This window comes from Dasypus novemcinctus, chromosome 22 (assembly GCF_030445035.2).
Source record: "Dasypus novemcinctus isolate mDasNov1 chromosome 22, mDasNov1.1.hap2, whole genome shotgun sequence".
In the NCBI taxonomy this organism is placed as follows: domain Eukaryota; kingdom Metazoa; phylum Chordata; class Mammalia; order Cingulata; family Dasypodidae; genus Dasypus; species Dasypus novemcinctus.
In genome coordinates this window covers 16,412,192-16,436,408 of record NC_080694.1, presented here as the reverse complement: position 1 = coordinate 16,436,408, position 24,217 = coordinate 16,412,192, and the positions used below count along the sequence as shown (strand labels likewise).

The 24,217-nt window shown below is 37.8% G+C and overlaps 1 pseudogene; it reads left to right on the top strand.

The window, feature by feature from the left end:
* LOC101417128 (homer protein homolog 2 pseudogene) overlaps positions 1–24,217 on the top strand; it is a 33,524-nt pseudogene that overhangs the window by 4,874 nt on the left and 4,433 nt on the right.

Below are 24,217 nucleotides of genomic sequence, written 5' to 3'. Positions count from 1 at the left end.
AGGAAGCTCGGCATGGGCGCAGAGTGCCCTCGGGTCTCCCCTTCTCGGCAGCCATGCTTCCGCGGCCACCCCTCCTCCCAGATGGCGCCACCCGATGCCTTGTGGGGCAGCACCCTTCTTCCTTCTCCCTGCGCAGGCGCAGGGCAGAAAATTCCAGTCTGCCCTTTTCCCCTCCCCCGACAGCAGCAACAGCCAGGTGTGGGCGGAAAAATCCAGCCCGCCCTTTTCCCCTCCCCCGACAGCAGCAACAGCCAGGTGTGGGCGGAAAAATCCAGCCCGCCCTTTTCCCCTCCCCCGACAGCAGCAACAGCCAGGCGTGGGCGGGAAACTCAAGCCTGCCCTCCACCCCAGCAACAGCAGCCACCAATCCCTAAACCCTGCCCCTTCCCCCAGCAACAGCGACAGCCAATCCCTAACCACCACCCCTCCCCCGTCCAGTACCGCCCACTGACCTTTCACCGGCAACCAATCAGAACAGGGCGTGGCTTCGACCAATCAGCCTTCCCCAGCCCCTATAAAACTGTTGCCTCTCCCTCAGTAAAGTGGACTTGCGTGTTTACCTTGTCTCTGCGGTAGTTCTTCTGCCGTGCGCCCTCCAGTCCTGAGAGCCCCCGACAAGGGCCTGGCCTCCCTTGTCCCCAGTTCGTCGCCTGCTTCTCCGGGCGACCCCTTCGTCGCCTGCTTCTCCGGGCGACCCCTTCGTCGCCGGCTTCGCCGGGCGACCCCGTCAGCCGAACCGCGCAACCCTTTGTGAGACCGATCCCTCGTCTGCTGCCGGACCGACCCCTCGTCCCAAGTGGGACCGACCCCTCGTCCCAAGCGGGACCGACCCCTCGTCCAGAGCTGGACCGACCCCTCGTCCGCAGCCAGACCCCACCTCTACCGACCGAGCAAGCCGCCGCAGTTGGCGCCCAACGTGGGGCAAAGCAACCCCACCACAGCACAACGTGGGGCAAGGCAACCCCACCACAGCCTCACTCCATAACCTGGCGGCCCCCCCTCCTCTCTTCTCACCGTGGGACTTCTCTCGTGCAACATTGCTGCTACCTGAGCCTTGGCTACCTCATATGATCCACGGCGGTCTGGGAGAATCGCTGGATGGCTTTCTCCTTCCATGTCGGGGGCTTATACCGACCCGCTATGATTAAGAGGAGCCTTGGATTTCTCGGGAGCGCGCGCTTGCACGTCTGAAGTAATCCTACCACACCCCTACGCCCTCCTCTCTTCTCACCTTGGGACTTCTCTCGTGCAACATTGCTGCTACCTGAGCCTTGGCTACCTCATATGATCCACGGCGGTCTGGGAGAATCGCTGGATGGCTTTCTCCTTCCATGTCGGGGGCTTATACCGACCCGCTATGATTAAGAGGAGCCTTGGATTTCTCGGGAGCGCGCGCTTGCACGTCTGAAGTAATCCCACCACAGCCCTACGCCCTCCTCTCTTCTCACCTTGGGACTTCTCTCGTGCAACATTGCTGCTACCTGAGCCTTGGCTACCTCATACGATCCACGGCGGTCTGGGAGAATCGCTGGATGGCTTTCTCCTTCCATGTCGGGGGCTTATACCGACCCGCTATGATTAAGAGGAGCCTTGGATTTCTCGGGAGCACGCGCTTGCATGTCTGAAGTAACTCTACCATAGCCCTACACTCTCCTCTCTTCTCACCCCTATCTTTTCGCTCTGCATTGCTGCTCCTGAACCTTGGTGACCTCATACGATCCACGGCGGTCTGGGAGAATCGCTGGATGGCTTTCTCCTTCCATGTCGGGGGCTTATACCGACCCGCTATGATTAAGAGGCGCCAATAAAACTCTCAGGAGCGCGTGCCTGAGCACCTCCACCCCTGCCTTCACCTCTGCCTCCTCCCCTCTGCACTTGCTCCCCTTTGCCTTGCTCCACTGCTCGTCGTCCCGCCCTCCCCTCGTCGGGGCCTTCTCTTGGCCCACGACCACCGTCGGAGCCCCACCGGCTCCGACCCCTCGTCTCACCGCGCACCTCGGCTCCCATCGCCGCGCTCTCAAGGTAAGGGCCCCTTTTCTTATCGGCTCCAAAAGGCCATTAGCAATGGGTAACATCCTATCTGCTAAGCAAGCCCCACAAGTTCGGGCCCTTGCCGGTCTCCTAGACACTCACCGGTGTAAGATCTCTTTCAAACAGCTTCAAGTATATTGGGACCTTCTTCTCCCCTTTAATCCGTGGCTTACCACGTGTCAGCTTTGGGACCCGGACACCTATACTCGCCTTATAGATAGGGTCACTTTTGCTGTGGAGCAGGAAGGTAAAAGATTCCCTCCTGGCTTATTACAGGCAACATAAAGTCCAGAAAAAATCTTGAAGGGTATAATCTATGATATGCTATATAAAAAAAGATTTAAAAGCAGCTATACCAAGAAAGTAAGAATTATGAGTCAACTGTAAATAAATTATATATTTCTGTTAATGTGTTGTAATTGTTCTGTGTTTGTCTGTCTGTTCGTTCAATGTCAACGTATATTGTGATACCTCCGGATGGTAAATATAAATTACTAGAAATCTTTAAAAGAGCTCTATTCAAATGGCCAAAAATTAAATAAGCGCTTATATTAATACATAAGTTTAAATGTTAATAAGACATCTACAATTTAAAAAAATTGTAAGTCTTAATTAACAAAATTGACTGTACGTCTTCATAAAGGGTTGTTCTTGCCTAGATTAAAATGAATAACTTATTTTTCTTCACAGGATAATATAAAGAATGTAAAACTTATATGAATATTAAAAAGGTTAAAAGTTTGTAAAAATGCTAACGGAAATGTAATAAGTTTTGCAAAAAGACGTATTTTGTCCTAAAGTAAGATGGCTAATTTTTCATAAACTCTTGAAATTTAATTTGCATGCGGCAAGTGTAAAAGGTATTGTGATAACTTTACGTAAGGGAATGTGTTCTGTAAAGATAAAATTTATCTTCAATAGTTTACGTTAAGGTATTAAATGGCTAATTCCAAAAGGTCATTCTTAAATGTATATATATAAAACTAAATTGATGATAATAATAATAAAAGGTAATTTTGTAACAGGAAAGATTAACAGCAACCAAGCTCCCCTACCAACTTGCTTTTAGGAAACGGTTTCTAATATTGCATGCTACTAAGTATTTAAAGAAAAGTTATTTTTGAGGAAACAGAAGATGATTTTTTCTTTGCAGCCATTGTCTATTTAGCAACACCCCTCGCTATCGGCCTAGCCACTGTTGCGCCGGACGATTGGAACCTTAAACAAAGACTCCTCCTCACTGTCATCTTCCTATCTATCGTTACTATATTTACTGCCCTCATTCTCCTTCGTTTATAAAGCAGTCTCCTACAAACCACAAAGCTTCTGTCTTAAACATACCATTCTCAACCCTATCCTCTAAATGATCTTCTCACTTCCCCCACAGCCTTTAATACTCTATTTCTTCCTCATAACCTTTGCTTTCTTGATAATATTTTCCGCCATCTGTCTAAGCCACTACCACCCCAGAAGATTGTAACCACGGCCCCCCATGCCGCCATCGCTCTCAAGCAGCTCCAGCCCCGCGAAACGGCCCGCAACCTGCTTTCCCCGGCCTGCGGCCTGCTTTCTAGCATCTAATAACGTTTCTGCTTTTAACAGCTCCCCATACTTCTGCGGAGCTTCCTCCTGTCTCGACCTCACTCCTCTTCTCAGCCATCCAAAGCGTCCTTTCTCGTCCCCCGCCCCCCTCCTTTTTTCGCTTGAACCCCTACTGCGTTGCAGATTGGGCTGCCCCATGTCGGCCCGCCCCATTAACATCGGCCTCTCTCGCGCCCGCCCGTGAAGACTTTGGCCTTCTTATTGTCCTCGCCTACGTCTCCACCACTCCCGACGCTGCCGCCACCACCATCGCTGGTGCCCTGACGCGACTTGTCCTCACCGCTGCGATCCTCCAGACCATCACACAGTCTGCCTCTACCGCTCTTCGCCGCCAAGAAGAGATCAACTACCTGTAATGCTCTGTCATCCTGGACTTTTAACAAGCAGATGGACCTTATAGCCACCGAGATCAACAAGAATTGGACATTGGCCACCCTTGCTTGCAACGGCAAGATACTGCCCCCCAAATTGTACATTTGTATCCCCATCATACTCACCTCCCTCTTCAGCCCCGCTTCCCTCATTGCTTACTGCCTCTTGGGCCTCGGCTACTTGTTGCTGCTGCCATCCTGGCCCTTATTTGAAAAGAAGGGGGAAATGCGGTCACCCCTCGGGCTGAAGTGTGGTTTGCTGGCCTGGCAGGGGAGCGGCCGCGGTAGGCCTAATTCCGCTGCCCCCATAATAGGGTGGTTGGTCGGGCCCACCGCCACCCCTGAAGGAAGCTCGGCATGGGCGCAGAGTGCCCTCGGGTCTCCCCTTCTCGGCAGCCATGCTTCCGCGGCCACCCCTCCTCCCAGATGGCGCCACCCGATGCCTTGTGGGGCAGCACCCTTCTTCCTTCTCCCTGCGCAGGCGCAGGGCAGAAAATTCCAGTCTGCCCTTTTCCCCTCCCCCGACAGCAGCAACAGCCAGGTGTGGGCGGAAAAATCCAGCCCGCCCTTTTCCCCTCCCCCGACAGCAGCAACAGCCAGGTGTGGGCGGAAAAATCCAGCCCGCCCTTTTCCCCTCCCCCGACAGCAGCAACAGCCAGGCGTGGGCGGGAAACTCAAGCCTGCCCTCCACCCCAGCAACAGCAGCCACCAATCCCTAAACCCTGCCCCTTCCCCCAGCAACAGCGACAGCCAATCCCTAACCACCACCCCTCCCCCGTCCAGTACCGCCCACTGACCTTTCACCGGCAACCAATCAGAACAGGGCGTGGCTTCGACCAATCAGCCTTCCCCAGCCCCTATAAAACTGTTGCCTCTCCCTCAGTAAAGTGGACTTGCGTGTTTACCTTGTCTCCGCGGTAGTTCTTCTGCCGTGCGCCCTCCAGTCCTGAGAGCCCCCGACAAGGGCCTGGCCTCCCTTGTCCCCAGTTCGTCGCCTGCTTCTCCGGGCGACCCCTTCGTCGCCTGCTTCTCCGGGCGACCCCTTCGTCGCCGGCTTCGCCGGGCGACCCCGTCAGCCGAACCGCGCAACCCTTTGTGAGACCGATCCCTCGTCTGCTGCCGGACCGACCCCTCGTCCCAAGTGGGACCGACCCCTCGTCCCAAGCGGGACCGACCCCTCGTCCAGAGCTGGACCGACCCCTCGTCCGCAGCCAGACCCCACCTCTACCGACCGAGCAAGCCGCCGCAGCTCCATAATTTAGAAAATATTTAATGCATATTTTCTAACTACAATGTAAATAAATTAGATACCAGCAACAACAATTTTTTAAAATTAAGCAATGCATTTTTAAACAATCTGAATAAAAAAGAAATTAGAAGACAATTTAAAAATATTTTTATTTGCATGATAGTGAATGACTGTGATGGAATAGAATAAAGTACAGCATTGAGAGGAGTTTAAGACTTTAGGTAATTATATTAAAAATGAGAAAAACCTCAAGAAAAATGAGCTACATTCTTGGATTTCAAACAGAAGAAGCCAGGAAAATAAGAGCGAAGTGATCCCAGCTATATAAAGTAAGTCAATAATAAAGAAAAGAGCATGAAATGGAGATGTAGAAAAGCAAAAGGTATAAAGTGATTAAGCAAAAGTTTTCTTAGAATATCAAAATGATAACTTCAACTTATTTTTATCAATAATAGAGGATAATTTAAAATTTCCAATATCAGGGAAGCAGATGTGGCTCAACCAATTGAGCTCCCATCTACCACATGGGAGGTCCTGGATCTGCTTCACAGGGTTGCCTTGTGAAGTCATGCTGGCTTGAGCCCAAGAGAGCTGATGGCCCATTCCTTCAGAGAGCTGATAGCTTGTGCCCACGGAGAGCTAACAGCCCACACCTGCAGAGTACTGATGGCTCATGCCTGCAAAGAGCTGGTGCAGCAAGATGATGCAACAAAGCAGACACAGAAGAACACACGGTGAATGGACACAGGGAGCAGACAGCAATCAAGCGGCAAAGACAAGGTAAATAAATAAATCTTCAAAAAAAAGATTGAAAATTTTTTTCCAGTTTCAAGAATTAAATAATTTTTACTGAGAAAAAAACTAATGCTACTGAAATTTACATGCCTGACAGACATTCTGTCAAAAATGAAGTTAATGAGAGTTTTCAGTGTACAGGAAATTGCTAAGGCCATGAGCGTATGCCAAGGATGAGAAACAGACTCAGAAAGACTGAGAGGTGCCAGTGTTTTATCTAAGGCTGACCTTCTTGGTAAGGAGGCTGGACAGACTCTGAAGGAATGTATCCAAGAAGTAACAAGATGAAATATGAAAATGTACAGTATACAATAAAAGCTCACATTATGCTTACAAGGAAATATTCCATCCAAAGAAAAAGATAAAACTTAAGAAATAATCAACAAAGCAACAAACAAAAAAAACCAAGTAGGCTTCAAAATATTCTAAATATTCAGGAAAAAAAAAAAACTACAAGTTCTCACAATATGAAGAATGAAACAAATGAGAAGGATGCAAATAGAAAACTGTAGCTGAATACCAAAATAACAGAAGTAAAACATTTCCAGACTGTATCAACAGCAGATTGGAGTTGGCAGAATAAAGAGCCAATGAGCTGGAATATAAGACAAATGAAACCATTTAGATTAAAGAGCAGGAAAAAAGTAATGAAAAAGGACGGAACAGAGCCCATGTTACAAACAAGCTGATAGCAAGCATACCAAAAAACACACTATATTTACAGAAGGAAAAGTAAGAGAAAGGGGCAGGAGGAATATTCAAAGAAATAATGACATAGAAACTCCCAAAATTAGTCAACAATATGTATATACACCTTAGAGGAGCTCAGAGAACCCCATACAAGATAAAATCATAGAGGAATGTGTACAGACACATGGTAATCATCCCATTGAATGGCAAAGATAAGGAGAAAGTTCTGAAAGCTGCAAGATTAAGGCAATGTGTTTCATACCAACAAGTTCAAATAAGAAAAAGTGACACTCATCAGAAATCATGGAAGTAAAAAAACACAGGCATGAAATCCTTACAGTGCTGAAAGAAAATACTTGATATTAAGAACTACAATACAAATAATATTTTTAAAAATATTAATAATACTATGCCTGGTGAAACAGTCTTTCAAAAATAAGGGAAAGATTAATAAGGCATTCCCAATTTTTTTTTAAATGCTAAGGGAGGAGTTGGTCAGCACAAAATCTGCCATACAATTGTAAAGTGAGTTCTTTTGACTGAGAGGAAAGTACAGTGGTTCAAATTGGCATGCAAAAAAATCAAGATTTCCAGTAAGGGTAACCCTTTGTGTAATTGTAAATACCAGTAATATTTATGGTATTTTTGGTATTTAACTCCACTTTTTACTACTTACAAGTCTAAAATTTGAGTAAATGAAAAGTAATGACAAATCTATTGTTTTGGATATTCAATGTATGAAGACACAATACGTAGCAAGTATGACAAAAATCAGGTGAAATGTATAAGGACAGTGCTTGTATAATTGAGAAATATTAAATACACTTCAGTTTTTATGGCTAAGAGATTGCCAAGTGAATGGAAGTCATTCCAGAGGTTAGGCTTACGCACCTCTCAGCAGGATATCATTGCCTGCCACAGTGAACAGTGCCTCAAACAGCCAGGCTTCTGAGGGCATTAGAGGCATCCAGACAGCATAGAGGGCAGATGAGTTAAGGAATTCAGCACCCTATCAGAGGGCCATACTTTGAAATTTATGCTTCCAAGTGTAACAGAGTTAGGCTCATTTATAATTTCCCTACATATGGCTCTTATGACCCTTCTATTTGAACCTATAACTTGCAGTATACTTATTAAATATATGTTCCAAAGACTTAAATCTTTGGTCTATTCATCGGCTGGTTAAGCCCTGAATCTCAGCAGAGTTGCAACACCTACTCTCCTGTTTATTGGACCCACTCAGGACAACAAACAAGGAGATGATGATGGACAATGCCCATCTGAAGGATCGGAAGGTACCTTCAACTGTAAGCAAGACAGTTCCCTCCACCTGCTCCACGGGATCTAAGCCCTTCTCAATTAGAAACACAGTGAGCATCACCATCCCCAAATCCTCAAGATTGGGGAATGAACAATGGACAAAAGTAGGCTTACTGTTATTCTATTATAGACTTATTATTCTAGCAATGGAAGAACTTTTATCAGTGATATAAAAGCAGTGGCCACCAGAGGTTCTGAGGAGAGGGAGAGGGAGTAATATGTGTAACTTGGCATCATTTCTGGGACATTGGAATTATCCTGCATGACATAACAATGACAAATACAAGCCATTATATGTTTTGTCATAACCTATAAAACTGTGCAGGGCAGAATGTAAACTATGAACTATAGTCCATGGTTAGTAGCAATGCTTCAATATATGTTCACCAATTGTAACAAATGCACCATACTAATGAATGATTTTAATGTGGGAATAGAATGGGTGAAGGATATGGAAATCTGCTATATTCTTTATGTAGCATTTATATAATCTAAAGCCTTTTAAAAATAAAAACATTTAAAACTGTAATTATAATTTTGCAAAAATTCAAATTGACGCTGCTTTTTCATAATATTAATACTGAGATAAAGAGTTTATGGGTGAAGGGATTATATGGGAACTCTTATTCCTGCATGATTTTTCTGTAATCCGTAACTGCTCTAATTTAAAAAAAAACTGCTCACTGTGACAAATAACAACACTATACACTGCTAAATATTCAATTGAATAAGAATACAGCAATTATAATTATATGTGTACCTAACATCAGAGCCACAAAATATGAGAAGCAGATATTGGCAGAATTGAAGGGACAAATAGATGGTTATACAATAATCATAGGAGACATCAATAAGACACTTTCAGTAATGGATAGAACATCTAGACTGATGGTCTATAGAGAAATAGAGGACAAATAATAAACTAATGTAAAATGCTAAAAGTAGGGAGAACTGCATATAGGGGTATATGAGAACTATTTACTATATGTAAACCAACAACTGTCCTAATAAATAACATGAATATAATGTAAACAATTAGTAAAATTAGTTGTTAATATTAAATTTGCATTCCAAATAACAAATAGATTTAAAAAGTACTTTAAAATTTTTAATTTAAAAAAATGAACTTGCGATTCTCAATATATATTTGGCAGGATTGTTGGTGATTTAATACACTTTATTTATTTTGGAAATGTAACATAAATTATGTCATATCTGCATAATTCCATGAACCTATATTTTCCAGATAAACACCTTTTGATGTTACAACATTATGCAAGGGCAAAACACATTGCCATTGCAAAATAGATAATATATCTAAATCTAGCAGATGAGAAAAGGTTTATTAATAAGTTTTCAGGTTCCAAATTGAACCTATTTTTTAAGAAACCACAATTTGTGGATTTTTACTGCAGAATATTATTAAAGAAGAATATTGATTGTCTTAAAGCTCTTATTAAATACTTTCTCTTTTCAAACCGTATATCTGTGTGAGGCCATATTTTCTTTATATTCTGCAATCAAACCAGCGTTTGATTGAAATGAATGAAAAAGCAGGTACAAGAATTCAGCTATTTCCCAGTAAGCTCAAGTAAAATAGATTTTCAAAAGGATAAAATAATCTCTTCTATCTCAAAAAATCATTTTTATTTGTGAATTAGCATTATTTTAATTGTAGCATAGCATTAAAAAGATCTATTATTCATTTTTAAAATAATTTCAATATATTTATGTATGTATGCTTTAATTAATAAGATGGTAATTCTCCCTGGATAGACATTATATACTTTAAAATTCTTTAGGTTTTCAATAATCTTTATAGTACAAAGCAACCCTGAAACAAAACAAAACAAAACAAAACAAAAACTTAAGACCAGATGATTATGTAAATTCAATTAAATTAGGTTCTGCTAAATTTCAAGTAAGCTCAAATAATATACTTTTGTGTGTTTTTTTTCCTATAATTACTCTTTTCTGAGTGCTATATTTCATGAAAATAGTACTATGGCTTAATTAAATGCTAGTTATCACTTTTCCTCAGTGATCTTCAGATGGCAAAACATCCCAGCTCTGTTTTGTTTCACATTGAATATCCTTGCCATATCAGGACATTTTCTGTACCCTCTGTTAAGCTGAGCAATCTTTCATAAATTTGCTTTTTTGCCAAAAATTCACATATAAAGACTGAAAACATGGAGTAATTATGAAAGTTTGTCAAGATGAGCTTTTGGTTTTTGAAACCCTTTCTGAGTGTTTTTGATGAAGAGAAAAATATCCTACACTAAGTCAAGGGAGATTTCTGCTTTCATAGAATTGACGTTTTACCTCTACTCACCAAACTTACCCCAAAAACTTCTATAACTGTAATGACAAATCGTAGCTCTTTGTGGAGACTCCTTTTATGTGTGTGTGAGGTAACAGGGTTGGGTAATGAAACAAGGACCTTGTAAGTGGGAAGCCAGTGCTCAAACACTGAGCCACATCAACTTCCCTTCTTTGATTTTTTCATTTGTTTGCTAGTTGTTTGTCTTTGTTATTAGGAGGCACTGGAACCAAACTGGGGGTCTCCAATGTGGGAAGCAGGTGCACAACTGCTTGAGTCACAACCACTCCCTGGACTTGTATTTTATTTTATTTATTAATTTTTTTCTTATACATGCTTTTTAAAAAATTTTTTTCTCTTTATTTTTTTAAATGTTACATTAAAAAAATATGAGATCCCCATGCACCCCCCCACTCCTCTCACCCCTCTCCTCCCATATCAACAACCGCTTTTATCATCATGGGACATTCACTGCATTTGGTGAATACATTTTGGAGCACCACTGCACCACATAGATGATGGTTTACATTATAGTTTGCACTTTCCGCCATGCACGCCTCAGACTTGTATTTTAGAGCATTCATTTCTAAGACATTATTTTTTAAGCAAATCAATTTTATTGATAGATTTTAATGAAACAAGCAGTTCATCCAAAATGTGCAATCAATAGTATTTGGAATAGTCACCTAGTTGTGCATTCATCGCTTCAGTCATCATTAGAGAATTTTCATTGTTTCAATAATAATAGTTAGCAATAAAACAGATAAACAAGAAAATTCTTCACCTGTCAAACTCTCTATGCTTCCTCTTCTGTAGATAGTTGCTACTTCTGCTTATTTTTGCACAATTGTTTATTCATTAAGCATTTTATTGAGATATAGTCACATTATATATTATCTATCCAAAGTATAGAATCGATGTTATTTAGTTCTTCTTAACCTCTGCCATGTTCTGATACTCTCTTGACTGGCAATAGTTAATAAATATTTTATGAATAATGATAAATGGGCAACTTTGCTCTGACCTGCTTGTAGGGGTAGTAATTCACAATCTAAGATTTACTGAAATCATTGTTCTCTACCACATTCAAGATCACTTCAAAGCTCTTTTGGTAAGAGTCCTACTATATGTCACATCCACTTTTCCTTGCTTTTGTTCTATAATAAAGTCTAGAATGAATCCTATTTTTTATTGAATTTAGTAACTACTGGCCAATTTATTCTTTTTTCTTGCTAACTTTTTACATTATATGATTTTCCTTCATGTCATACCTTAAAAATAAAATTTTATAGGGGTTGAATGTCCTTATGGATTTACCCTAATGTGAATAAATTATTTTTATAATCTGACATAAAATTGAAAATATATTGAATAAACAGTGAATATGTAATATTTTGAATACGTCTCATGTTTCAGGTTAAAAAAACTCATTTGGAAATCTTATTGCTAATAACACTATTACAAATTTAACTAATCTCAAGAGTATACTTAAAGAATCCTTGTCATTCAGAAGCTAGAAGAAAACTGGCTTCTCAAGATGGTGTAATCAGGTTATCCCTGGGGCTCCTGAGAAGTATGACCATACATGTTCTCCCTAAAGAATAACAATATTTATAAAGAATATAGAATCACAATTGTAACTATGATTATGGGTAAATATGCATTTCCTAGAGAAGTGACTCCTCAAAGTGTGAAGCAGAAGTGGAGATTTTATAAAATGTCTGTAATTATGCAAAGAACATATTCACTTTCAGAAGATAAACATATCTACTAATATTTCAGGTACTTTTTTATGCTTTGATTTGTGTTTCTTTAAAAGGACTAATGAAAAATCACTGACATAGTTTATAGTTCTTAAGACATTTTAGTACACTTAGCTCTTTCTGTGCCATATTATAAATTGATAATTACAGAGAGTCTGAAAGTTTCTGTTTTATTATTGGTGATTAGTTTTAAAAATGGTACCTGATGTTACAAATGCAATCCATTGACTATATTCCAATACTGAAAATATAATGATACAGACATTACCAAAAAATTGAAGTAGCATAAGCACTATAAATTAAATATTACTTGAAGATTGTAAAGGACAAATAAGAAATTCAAAGGCAACAGTGAATGACCAAAGAATTTCATGGAAATCAATCCTTATAAGTAAAAATAGCCCTTAAAATATGAACACATACGTCAAGATGTTCAATGAATTTTTTACTATGAACAATCTCTTATATTTGTTTGCAAGGTATTAGGAAATACCTACTCTCTATGAAGATTGATAATACACACTTGCAGTTCATATATTTAACTGATGAGGAATCGGTAGCCCAAGCATTCTGGCTTTTTACTGTATATGAAATTGTAAAGTAATTGCTAAATATCCCTGAATTAATAAGGAGCAGGGACAAATAATGAACTCTCTCTCTCTCCCTGTATTACTGAAGGCTTGCATTTAAATATCATGCCGCACTCTGAATTAGAAGATATATGGTATATTCAGCCCAGAGAAACTTGAGAATTTAGCATGCTGATTGCAAAAATGCAATCTGAAGTGATGGAGGATAGGAATAAGAGTTATTAGTATAAACAAAATTGTGTGATTTGATAAAGGAAATTTAAAAATCACTTGGAGCTTTGGTTCTGCCCAATAACACATGGGTAGATAAGTAATATCAAATGAGTATTTTTTTATATTTAATAAAATGCAAAGGGACTTTTCTTCCTCATAAAATTGAGGGCGATAGAAAAAATATGCATAATAGAAATTATAGAAAAATAATTTGCAAAATTATTGTTCAGAAATGCAAAAAAAATCATATGAATATAATCAATGAAATAAATCAGCTTTATTAGATCATTGTCATGTAAAATACTAGTCAAATTGTATATTTTATAATTATTAATGGATTATATATATAATTATTAATAATGAAATTGCAAATTCTAACATTTTCAGTAATTATTCCTCCATTATAATTTCTCCACAGATAGAAATATATAGTTCTGAAATTATATCCCTCATGATTTGTAGTTTTTGAACTTGAATATATTTAAGACTAAAACATGATTTCTTTAAGTTTTGGCATGATCAAGACAAACAGAAGTAAGAGAGTTTTGGTTACAATAGCAATTTTGAATGAAAGGATCTAGCAAAATCTAGAAAAGCACATAAGCAATATATCTGGACAGAAAATTAGTCCTTCCCCAAATATTGGATTTCATGCATGATGGAAAGAAGGATGCTTTGAGGAGAAGACATGTCAAGTGGGACAATTTTCTTAGACACTGTTTGAAAAATGAGAGAGTAAGCTAAACAAACAAAAAGGGAATTTTGTATAGTGTGCAACTGAAAATTTGGAGCCCATCAGAATCTTATGATAATTATTTTGTTTTGTTTGGAAATTGCTGCAGCGGAGGAAAGAAGAGGCTCCTATGCTTAATTTTTAGAACAAGTGAAAAGAATGTGGGATAAGGCATAATCCATCTAGTATCCCTTGGATTAAAAACTTTCTAAGAAAAATCTCAGAATTGTTCATTAATTGTGATACAGAAACCAATATTTATTCAGGTGACCAAACATTAGACTATTTTAGTAACATCTGAATCAGCTGGTACGTGAGAAAATAACTGTTTCGTGTTTCCTAGAAGAGTTTGAAGTGATATTTTACTGACATAGTGTAAATATGACTGAAAAATGAAGAGTTAATGACCTTGATTTAATTTTATATCATTTGATATTTTAGAATTTTGGATCTTATTAATATCAAAATTAAAAAAATAGAACAGAGTTGGGAAAGAGGGTACAAGGGAAATACATAAAAACATTGACTTCAGAGTACTGCATTCTGTCCATTTCCTCTAAGCTTAATTCTGTGTGAGAAGCTTAACTGTCATGGCATTATATTTGTAAATTCATTGGGTTATTTCCATTTTGCTTTTAGTATATTCTTATTTTCTATTTTGATTGCAGGGAAACAGCAGTATATTAGGAAAAATGGATAATCTTACTATTTTCACAGAATTCCTCCTGAAGGATATCACAACCACCCGAGACCTGCAAGTCCTCCAAGGTCTGATGTTCTTAATTATGTATTTGGGAGCTGTGATTGGGAATTTTCTAACTGTTATTGTAATTATAAATGACCCACACCTGCACACTCCAATGTACTTCTTTCTAGGCAATCTATCCCTCATAGACCTTTGCTGCATTTCAGTTACTGTTCCAAAAGTGATTGTGAATTCACTGTCAAACCATAAACTAATTTCCCTCCCAGCCTGTGCTACTCAAATTTTCCTGTATATCTTGTTTGGATCCACAGAGTTTTTCTTCCTGGTTGTGATGTCCTATGATCGCTATGTAGCCATTTGTCACCCTCTGCACTATGGACTGACTGTCACCCCAAGCCTGTGCACACAGGCAGCTGGTACTTCATGGGCATGTGGCTTGGTCTATTCTTCTATCCACACAGGTATCATGTTCAGGCTACCCTTCACAAAGTCCAATGTGATCCATCAATATTTCTGTGATGTGCCACAAATTTTAAGGATCTCCTCTTCAAGTGTTCAGTTTCATGAGTCTATGGCCTTAGTTCTAAGTTCTTGTATTTTATTAGTATGTTCTGCTTTTATGTTTAAGTCTTATATTTACATATTTTCAATGGTCCTTAGGATGCGTTCTGTGGAAGCCTGCAACAAAGCCCTATCCACCTGTACCCCACAGTTGGCAATTTTGATTTTGTTTGCAGTTTCTGGGTTGACTGCTGTCTTTAGTTCCACTGCAAATGACACATCTCTTAGTAATCTCCTCATGGCTATGTTCTACACCATGGTGCCCCCATTCATAAATCCCATCCTCTATAGCCTACGGAACAGAGAAATTAAGATTGCTCTATGCAGAATGTTCCGAAGAGGTTTTGAAATGCCTAACAATGTTTTATTTCATATATGTTCTTAAATTTGAATCTCTCCCTATTAAATATCCAGAGTTTTGTTCTCTATATGTTATTTTGTTGTTCACATATGTGACAGTGAGCTATACATTAGCATCCTAATTTTTCAACTCCATTCTTTTTTAATTCAACTATTTACCAGGAAAATATTTTCCACATTTTAAAATTTACTTAATGATGCTAGGATGACTTATACTAAAAACAGAAAATGATACCATTTGTTGAAGCCACTGTATGAGTACCAAAACAGGTGCCTATGCATGTGACAGAAATTCAAGGTACAGGATACTGTTAACCTAGAAGACAATATTGAGATTGTTACATTAGAGAATTCAATTTAAATTGTTTTCTTTCTATTTACCTTTCTACAACTGTCTGAATGAATTATTACAGTCATTAGAGGTGAGAGATAATGTCAGAATTAAAGGTAAAGTAAGGGTATAACACAAGGATATTATAGTTGCTTCCCTCATTAAAATGTAGACTATAAGAACCCGTCTACAACAGAGCTTATCTTTTGGAAGATTTTTCTTCCATCCTCCAATCTAGTGGAGTTGCTGACTCACTTAATCTTTCTGCATGGTGAAGAACAAGTACTATGAAATGGAAATTCTTGAAAAACTGGTCCTAGATATGCTGAATTAAAGGAAAATGAAAAAAAAAGTAAAGGATACAGAAAAATATAGATGAATACAAAATAATATCAATGGAGAGATGAAAATTTTAAAAAAGAGACAAAGAACACCATAACGCAAATTAAAAATTCCTTAGAGATGTCAAGCAGCAGATTGGAGATGGAAGAAGAAAGAATCACACAATTTGAAGATGATAAAATTGACATCATTCTGTCTAAAGTCAGAAATAAAATATAGGAAGATAAAAAACTAACACTAAGAAAACTTGAGGAACCTGTAAGGCAAGGTGAAGCACAACAATAAATGAGTTATTGCAGTTACAGAAGGAGAAGAAACTGAGAAAGGTAAAAGATAATTGTCAAAGAAATAATGGGTGAAAACTTCTGAATCTTAATGAAAGAAATGTTGTACATATGGAAGAGATCTAACAACACCAAATAGGAAAATCCCAAATAGACCCATACTACAGAATTTTATAATCAAACTTTTGAATGCTAAAGATAGAGATAATTTTAAAGCCAGAGCAGAGAATCAACACATCATATAAAAGTGAGCTTCAATATTATTAATTGCCAATTTTTCAACAAAAACGAAGGTTTATAGGGCACTGGGAGGAAATACTTAAAATGTTGTAAGAAAATAATTACCTACTAAGAATATTATATTTGGTGAGACCATCATTCATAACTGAAGAGAGGTTGATAATTCATTCCCAAATATACAATATCTGAGGGACCTTGTAACTATTAGACCTGCTCTGAAAGCAATGGTAAACAAAGTTTCTCAGAATGAGAAAAATGATGCTAGAAATACAGTGATGTAACATAAAAAAAGAAAAGAAAAGATCTCCAGTAAGGATAATAACATGGGTCACTATAAAAGCTAGTACTGTTGTGTTTTGGTGTGTAACTCCACTTTTTACTTCCTGAATGATTGAAAAGGAAAATTCACAAGATACAATGATTAAAGCAGTGTTTTTGACTCATAATATATAATAAGTAATTGTTGAAAATAACTACGTATAGGTGCAGGCATAGGAATATAGGAGTATAGTTTGTGTGCCATTGAAGTTAATTTGATATCTAAGCAAACAAGATTGTTACAGACATAAGATGCTAAATTTAAGTTCCATCTTAACTACATAGTACATAAGAGAGAACATGCAAGTTTACAGGAAAAGATGTTAGAATACAGATAGCAAACTGGAGGAGGATAAGCATGTGGATAATTAATAAATAGTGGCTCTGAAAATTCCATTATGCAAAATGTAAAATTTTGGTAATGGAAGGTGATAAAGGTAAAAAAAAACAGTAAATATTGGACATCTCATTGTGCTTGGGAATGGTTGATATGGGAAAATTTATTTTGTGTGTCTGTGTGTGTGTTTTGTGTATGTGTGTGTATGTGTGTGTGTGTGTATATATATATATATATATTTACAGAATTTTTTACAAAGCCTGAGCACATAAAGAGACAATGAAAATTAACTTCAATTTATGATTATGAATAGGCTATAATAAGGGAGAAGACAGGGCCAAAAAAGGACATTTAGGAAAACATGAAAAATTTTGGATATAGATTATAAGCTTTATATCAATGATAAATGTATTGAAATATCTAACTATTCATATTGTGGTTACATAAGTGAGTATCCTGGTTCTTAGGAAATGTCCATGACTGTATAAATTTTAATGAGTATGAGGTATACTACCTAACTTATATGTGAATAAAATGGATTTGTAGATGGATAGACAGATATTAGAGATAGAGAAATTCATAGACTGATGGATACATAAAATATGGCAAATTTTGCATGATAAAAATAGTTAAATGTTAATATTAGTAGATGTGTGTATCTACACAGATGAGGAGTTGGAGTTCTTTGCATGGATTTGATATTATTTTTGTTAACTGCCCTGTACTTCTAAAAATATTTCAAAATAAAAAAGTTAAAAAATAAGTAATTCTAGTAGAAGTGTGAAATGTGTCCACATTCCTCCAATCCCTGAAATATATCCTTTTATTTTCAATTTTTAGTAATTGATGACACCATTAAATTTATATTAAAAATTACATTGCGTACCTGGGGAGAAGTTCTGGGAAGATGACATTGGAGTAGGCAGGCCAGACTCAACTCTCACATAAAAACAATAGAGAAAGTGCCAAAATCTGTCCAAGGGACCTGCTTTTGGAAACAGCAGACAATGAGAGTTCTGTGCAATACACAGGAGGAAGAGAGTCAGAGAGGTGAGGAACCTGAAACTAAAAAAACATTAGTTACTAAATCTGCATAACACAGGGACATGTTCCCATTGTCCAACCTCAAGACATAAATCCTGGGAAAAAACCTGGCTCACTTTAGCTGAGAGGGGAAGAGACTTTTTCCTTCCTATCAGCTGTTAGAAGAGAAGAGAAAGGAAGAGTCAGAAGGCTTCTCTTCAGTGAATTCACTTAGCAGAGATGGCTATGAATCTTGGTCAGAAAGAAGTAGAAAGAAACACCTTTGTGGAAATACTTGGTGATGACAAACATCTGCTAGCCCACCAGGAAACTGAAAGAGAGTAAATTCATCAACATATAGGTGCCTAGACATCGGCAAAAGATTTCAATCCACAGGAGGAAACAGGAAGAGATGGCCCATCCAAAGAAGCAAACCAAATCCTGAAGAGATAAAGGATTTGACAGACCTCTAATCAATGACAATAATACAAATCTCCAAAATCAATTCAAAGAATTGAAGGAAAATATGACAAAAGAGTTAAAGGATATTAAGAAGACATTGGGTGAGTATAAAGAACAATTTGAATGACTGCAAAGAAAAGTAACAGACATGGGAATGAGAGACAGGATAGAAGAGATTAAAAATAATGTAGGGGCACACAGCATAATTGAACCTATGGAGGACAGAATTAGTGATTTTGAAGAAAGAGCATCTGAACTGGATAAGACAGAAGAACAGAAAGAGAAAAGAATGGAAAAAATGGAAAAGGGTCTCTGGGGAATGAGTGACAATGTGAAATGTGCAAACATATTTGTTATAAGTGTCCCAGAAGGAGAATAGAATGGATAAGAGGCAGAAAGAATATTTGAGGAAATAATGACTGAAAACTTGTCAAACTTTAAGGAAGACATAAATATCAATATCCAAGAAGGACAATGTTCCACAAACACAGTAATTCCAACTAAACCTACTGCAGGATTCCTACTATACAGTACAACAAATATCAGGGATAAAGAGAAGATTCTGAAAGAAGCAAGAGAAAAGTAAAGCATCATATAAAGGGAAAATCGTACTTTTAAGCAAGGACCTCATCAGAAACCATGTAGGCAAGAAGAAAGTGATATGATGTATTTAAGGTACTGAAAGAGAAAAACTGCTAGCCAAGAATTCTGTATCTGGAAAAACTGTCTTTCAAAAATGAGGTTGAGTTTAAAGTCTTTACAGAGAAACAAAAACTGAACGAGTATGTTACCAAAGATGGTAATTACAAGAGATTCTGAAAGAATTGCTTCAGCCTTAAATGAAAGGAAAAAACAAGAGTGAGAAATGTGGAGAAGAAAGTATATTTGAAGTTTATTAGAAAGGGTAAATTAAAGGGTGAAAAGAGTGTAAGAAATGACAATGGAAATCCAAAAGAAAAAAAATGGAGGAAGTAAGTAAAGCCTTTAAGGAAATAACATTGAATATTAATGGCTTAAACTCCCCAATCAAAAGTCATAGACTAATAGAATGAATAAACTAAATATGAACCATCCATATGTTGTCTACAAGAGACTCACCTCAGACATAAAAAAAGGTCAGAAAAAAAAATTCCATGCAAATAGTAACTTAAAAAGTGTTGGAGTAGCAATGCTAATATCAGACAAAATCGATTTTTAAAGCAAAACTATTATAATGGATGAAGATGGTCATTATATATTAATAAGCGGGGCAGTTCCTCAAGAAAAAATATCAATAACAAATCCTTATGCACTTAACCTGGGTGCCACATGATACATGAGGTACACATTCACAAAATTGAAAGGAGAAATAGATATGTCTGAAATAATAGTTGGAGATTTAAATAAAACACTGTCAATATTGCATGGAACATATGGACAGATGATAAACAGAGAGCTTCAATAATATGTAAATGAACTAGCCCTAACAGATAATTGCAGCTCATTACACCACAAAATAGCAGGGTATGCATTCTTTTCAAGGGCCCATGGATCTTACTCCAGGATAGACAATTTTAAAACCTGAAATTATACAAAACACTTTCTCTGATCATAACAGAATGAAGCTGGAAATCATTTAAGGAAGGAAAAATGGAAAATTCAAAAATATATGGAGATTAAACAGAATATTTTTAAATAATCTGGGTCAAAGAAGAAATTACAAGAAAATTCCATGAATACCTAAAGATGAACGAAAATGAGAATACAACATATGAAACCTTATGGGAAACTGCAAGGGCAGTGCTGAGAGGGAAGTTTATAGCTGTCTCTTCTTACATAAAAAATAAGAAGAGCTAAAATTGAAGATCTAACTGCACTGCTGGAGGAACTAGAAAAAGAATAACAAACTAATCCCACACAAAGCTGAAGGACAGAAATATTGAAGAATGGAGCAGAAGTAAATGAAATTGCAACCAAAAATCAATAGAAAGAATCAATGAAAACAAAATTTGGAACACAGATATTAACAAAATAGAATGACAAAGAAAAAAAGAGAGAAAATACAAATAAAATAAAAAATGATAGGGGAGTATCACCACTGACTGCAAAGAAATAAAAGCAATTGTATGATGATACTCTGAACAAATATACACACACACACAAATAGATATGGTTGACAAGATGCACAAATTCCTTAAAAATACAAACAACTTAATCAGACCCTAGGAGAAATAGGAGATCACAACAAACAAATCACAAGTGAAGAGATTGAAACAGTCATCAGAAACCTTGCAAAGATTAAAGGCACAGAACCAGATGGTTTCACAGGTGAATTCTACCAGTCATTCAGAGAAGACCTAATACAAATTTTGTTCAAGCTATTTTAAAAAATTCAAGAGGAAAGAACAAAAATAATCCCTCATTTTATGAAGCCAAAATAACCCTAATACCAAAACCAGATAAAGATACTACAAAAGAAGAAATTTCCAAACCAATAACTCTAATGAACATAGATGCAAAAATCCTCAGTAAAATATTTGAAAACAGAATCCAAAAGCACGTTGAAAATTATACACCACAATCAGGTGGGTTTTACACCATGTATGCAACACAAGAAAATCAGTGTACTAAACCACATTAATAAACTGAAGAAAAAATCATATGATCCTCTAAATTGATGCAGAATGGCATTTGAATAAATATAACTTATTTTTTTTAAAAATTGAAAATTTTTATTATCTTTTTTTAAGATACATGGACTACACAAAATGATACATTAAAAATATGAGGTTCCCATATACCCAATTCCCCACTATCCCTACTCCTCCCGCATTGACAACTTCTTTCATTAGTGTGATACACTCATGGCATTTGATGAGTAAGTTTTGGATCATTCCTACACAACATGAATCATAGATTATACTGTAGTTTACCCTCTCTCCTAGTCCATTAAGTTGTTATGGCAAGATATATAGTGTCCTGCATCTGTCCCTGCAATACCATTGAGGACAACTCAAAATCCAGAAAATACCCTAATATCACACCTCTTTTTCCCTCTCGCTGCCTTCAGCAACTCCAATGGCCACTGTCTCCACATCAATGATATAATTTCTTCCATTGCAAGAGTCACAATATTTCTATTGTAGAATAATAGCAAGTCCACTCTAATCAATATTTTATCGCTCCATCTTGAGGAAACTGGGATGGTGATGTCCACTCCACCTCTAAATCAAGAAGGGGTTTTGGTGCCAAATGGCTGATAGATGGAATTCTCCTGCTTGCAAATGTAGACTCTCTCAGTTCCCTGGTGAGGTGGTTGACCATTCTCACCTCCCTATTAGCTGACCTGGGTAAGTCCAATGATCTGGAGAGTAGGTGCTGCAACTCTGCTGAGGCTCAGAGCCCTGTTGGCACATAGACAGTCCAAATTCTCCCAAGCATACACCAACCACAGTGACAACCACAGGTTCAGTGAAAGTGCCAGAATATGCATGCATAAAGAGGTCACATCTTAGTCCCACTCCATTACACTCAAGAGCACTAATTCGAAGTAGGGCCACTGGCAAGGCACTGAATGCCAGAGCAACTTGTCCTGAGTGAAGGACCTGGGTGTCTCCTTAGCCCTCAGGAGCACCACAACCTGGAGTTTTATCTACTTTGACTGTCTCTGAGTCCCTGCTGATGTGTGCATAAGCGTGATCCCTCTGATGAGTTCCTGTCTCATTTGAAGTGTCTTAGTCATATAAACTCATTTGTCTCTACCATTTCTCCCTTTTATTCAAGGTCTTTTTTTTTAGATGCATCACTAACTGATGCTTGGTAATAATCCCTTGGTGCCAGGGAGGTTCATTCCTAGGAGACATGTCCCATACTGGGGGAAGGTAATGTTTTTACCTGCTGAATTTTTTCTTAGAGAGTGCCCACATTTGAGCAATGTAGATGGTCTCAGGAGGTATCTCCTAGCCATTGTGCAGCTCTAGGCTTAGTTGAAATTTCAAGCAACACAGGCTCATAAGCATATTCATCAGTATACAGGGTCCATCATTGGATCTTCCTTCTTCACTGGTTTTTGCCATTGTACTTGGGGGATTGTTGCTACTCCATCGGGGAGTACAACAGAGTTTTCTGGAATGGGGACTCAGTTCCTCAGTAGTCATGTGAACTCTACCACCTATGTCAATACCCAATGAACATCTGAACATATCTATATACCCTATATGTATGCCCTGGAGAACTCTTTCTCACCCATGCATCCCTCTTCAATGATACCACATGTCAGTGCTCCTCTCTTGCCTCAGTTGAACCCCTCTGTGACCCGAAATTTCTTAAAAATTGAAGTCTAATATATTGCCAAATTAAATTAATAGGAAAATAAAATGGTAATGATAGATTTGAAGATTAGAAATATACATTAATTTAGAAAAACTAAAATAAAGTGAAAAAATAAATTGGAGTTTTAAAAATGAAAAATACCATAAGAAAAAGTTTTTTTAATATTTTGCCTTTCATCACTGTAATAGGTGTTACCCTGTGTGTACAGTAGCAAGGCAATCTTTCCCATTTCTTCCTCACTGGCTACAATGTTGTTGTTTTTTATTATTATGTCTTCACAAAGTTTTAGGTCACAGTAAAGTCACATATAGAATATAGGGAACCCCCATATACTCAACATCAAACCCTTTTCTCCCTATCCCAGCAATGATGTTTTTATATGTGGTTGTTATGTTGACCAAAGAAGAACTCAGAAATAGATTCTCCCTTCTGTAGTCAAGTTATTTTTGACAAGGTGGTAAAGCCTTTCCAGATGGACCAGAACAGTCTGTTCAACAGATGGTGCTGAGAGAACTGGGTATACATACCTAAAAGAAGGAAAGAACATCCTTATCTCACATCTTATACAAAAATTAACTTAAAATAGTTCAAGGACCTAAATATAAAAAGTAAGAACCATAAGTCTCCTAGAAGAAAATGTAGGAAAATATCTTTAAGTTCTTTTGGTAAGTGGTAGTTTATTAAACCTTACACCCAAAGCATGAGCGAAAAAAAAGAAAAGAAAATGATAAATGGGATCTCAAAATTGGAAACTTTTGCATCTCAAAGGGCATTATCAAAGGGAGAAAAGGTAGCTGAATCAATGGGAGAAAATATTTGGAAATTACATATCCAGTAAGGATTTAACATCCATGATATTTAAAGAGACCATACAATTCAACAATTAAAGGACAAACTACGCGATTCAAATATCGAAAAACATGAATAGGTAATTGTCCAAAGAAGAAATACAAATGGCAAGCAAACATATGTAAAAATGTTCAACTTCACTAGCGATTAGGAAAATGCAAATCAAAACTACAATGAGATATTATTTCACACCAATTAAATTGGTCACAATTAGAAACTACAAGTGTTGGAAAGGACTGATTATTAAAAAATCAGAAAACTACAACTGTTAGAGAGGATTTGCTGTTGGTGGGAATGTAAAATATTACAACCATAGTGGTTGATTGTTTAGCAATTCCTAAGTAAGTTGAATATAGATTTTCCAATTTACACAGCAATATCACTACTAGGTATACTCCCAGAAGAATTGAGAA